The sequence below is a fragment of the Nematolebias whitei genome, chromosome 15 (genome assembly GCF_014905685.2).
Source record: "Nematolebias whitei isolate Nwh7 chromosome 15, NemWhi1, whole genome shotgun sequence".
In the NCBI taxonomy this organism is placed as follows: domain Eukaryota; kingdom Metazoa; phylum Chordata; class Actinopteri; order Cyprinodontiformes; family Rivulidae; genus Nematolebias; species Nematolebias whitei.
The window spans coordinates 18,986,618-18,989,574 of record NC_056512.1 but is presented as its reverse complement, the minus strand read 5'-3'; positions in this window follow the sequence as shown (position 1 = coordinate 18,989,574).

Below are 2,957 nucleotides of genomic sequence, written 5' to 3'. Positions count from 1 at the left end.
GAAGCACGTATATAACTCAGGGTGGAGTTTGAGTCCAGTTTTTTTTCTTACCACTGTGTGAAGAGAGGAGATAAAATAAACAGTTGCTCCATTTATTTTTTCTCTTATCTCCCACAGATAATCAGAATAAACACGTTCAGCACAAAAGTTAAAATGTATGCCACTGAGTGAAACTAATGTTAAATCCCCAAACTGAACATGACTTTGTTGACAGCTCCGCAGTAAGACGTTCCTTTGAGTTGGTCTCCAGGTTTGCAAACATCTCAGGAGGGATTTTGGCCCACTTCTCTTTGTAGAAACTAAACCCTTTAGGTTCTTCAGCTGCTGTCGAGCGAGTCATATCTTCAGAACTGAGGTCATGAAAGTATAAGCCACTTCATGATCTCAATATTTCTTCTTCTTTAGCTGCTCCTTTGCTGCCTTGAGTCATTGTCATGTTGGATGACCCATCCACAAACCATCTTCATTCAACAACAAAGTCCATGCTCAATAATCCAGGTATACAAGCCAACATTTTTCAGTCAGGTCATCTGGACAGTTTCTTTTTTTGTGCTGAAACGTTTCGCCTTCGATCCAGAAGGCTTCATCAGTCAAAGAAACACACAACAAAACTGATTCTTCCTCCAACAGCTTACTCCAAAGTGGAACAAACCAGTTCTGCTTGTGATAAGATGGACATCTTCATTGCTCTGGCTGAGGGAAGAAGGTTTTCCTCTAAGATTTCATAGTAGATGGTCATCTGCTTGTCTTTAATATCTTTAGCAGGAAAACTGTCCCAAAGCATAATGTTTCCACCATCATGCTTGACAGTAAGGTGTTACTCAGTGTTTTTCTTCATCCAAACAAGTCTAGTTAGAGGTCAAATTTGATCTCATCTGACCACAGCACTTTTTCTCCAGCCTTCTTTGAATCCTTAGATGTTCCCTGACAAACTTAAGATGGGATTTTCTGAGCAGAGGGACCTTGCTTGTACTACAAGATTTGAGTCTGTTACATTGGTGTTCATGGTGACTGTGGTCCCATCTGCCTTCTGATCATTAACAAGCTCCATTTGTGTAGTTTTCTGACTGTTCCCTTTTCTTTTTCATGGTCCTCACCAGCCCACGAGGCGAGATCTTTCATGGAGCTCCAGATCATCAGCAACTAATGGTCATTTTGTAGTTTTTCCATTTCTGAATTATCACCCAAGCAGCTGTCATTGTCTCACCAAGCTTCTTGCTGACAGTCTTATAGATCATTTCAGCCTTGTGAAGATCTAGTATCTTATCCCTGATGTCCTCTGACAGCTCTTTGGTCTTACTCATGGTGGTGGAAAGGTTGGAATGATAGAAATTGATTCTGCGGTTTATGAATCATCTTTTATGTGCTGCATGGGCACGTAACCAGTTACCTACCCGTGTCTCCTTGTAGAAAGCCTTTGTGGAACCTCCTTTCTGGGGATTCTCACTGCTAAATGCCTCCTTTGCTCATTTTTGCCACAGACTCCTCCTGGGAATCTTCAGATATCATCTCAGTCAGCCAACTTGTTTGTCTGCTCACTCTCACTACTCAGCCTGTAGCAACAAAAACTCATCTGGATGTCTTGAGCTCTTGTTTCCAGATCTCAACTCCATCCATCCATCCATCTGTCCGTCCGTCCGTCTGTCCATTATCCTTACCTGTTTTATATTTACCCACTTCTTCCTTTTCAGGTCGTGGGAGTCACTGGTGCCCATGTCCAGCCCTCACTGTGCGAGAGGCTGGGGACACCTTAGAGATGTCTCCAGTCCATCACAGTGACACATAGAGACAAACGAGACAAACAACCACTCACTCTCTCACTCACACCTAAAGACAATTTAGAGTTACCAATCAGTCTAACATGTATGTTTTTGGTCGCCGGCCGGGTTTCGATTCGGCAACCTTCTTGCTGAGAGGCAACAGCTCTACCATCTGCGCCACCATGATGCCCACTCCTGCAATCCTTAATCCCAAATCAGCAACAGTTCAAGCTTTTATTTCATTCACTGTACATTTCTCTCAAAAGGTTCCAAGTACTTCATTTCATATTTTAAAATTAAACAATATGTTAAAGGAAGGAAACTTTAACAAGTGCAAAATGGGTGTTCCACAAGGTTCAGTTTTAGAACCATTGCTGTTTTGGTTTGCATTTTAATGAAAAGTCATAAAGATTTTCACAGTCAAATGTTTGTAGATGATGCAGTCATATATGATGCAAAAACTCAGAAAACAAAACTCACTGCAGAGTTACTCGTGTGTTTTAGGTAGGGGCGGCTGTGGCAGAGTGGTTAGAGCAGTCATCCTCCAATGCAAGCGTTGGGGGTTCGATTCCACCAGCAGTCACATGTTTAAGTGTCTTTGAGTAAGACACTGAAACCCCATTGCCTCCGATGTGTGTCCCATCAGTGTATGAATGTGATAAAGCTCAGATTATTCTTTGTATAGATCTAGCAGAGTGCTGTATGAATGGGTAAATGATTGTGTTGTAAAGAACTTTGAGTATCTTGATAAGATAGAAAGTTGATATATAAGTACAGTCCATTTACCACAGACAAGTTTATCATGATCAGAAGGAAATTCAAATGATTTCTTGGGTGATGTTTTGAATTCCTTTTATAGATTTGAGGCTCAGTGTCAAGCACCGTTAAGACTAACCTTAACTGATTTTATTAAAAAAATAAAATAAAATACTTGCACCAAACGCAGGTCATGCATATTTGCTTGTTACGATTTTGTCTTAATTTCCTATTGTGTAATTGTTTAAGGCTAATCAGCTGAATTAATTTTAAAACCTGTGATGTAGTTACACAAACAAGCTCTGAAATGTGAGGTTATCAACCAATCAAGTGGCACCATAAGCTCCTACAAGAACCCTGCAGATGTTGGATGCTGTCTATCATGGTGCACTAAGATTCATAACTGGCTGTGATTATCGTACCCACCACTGCACCCTGTAT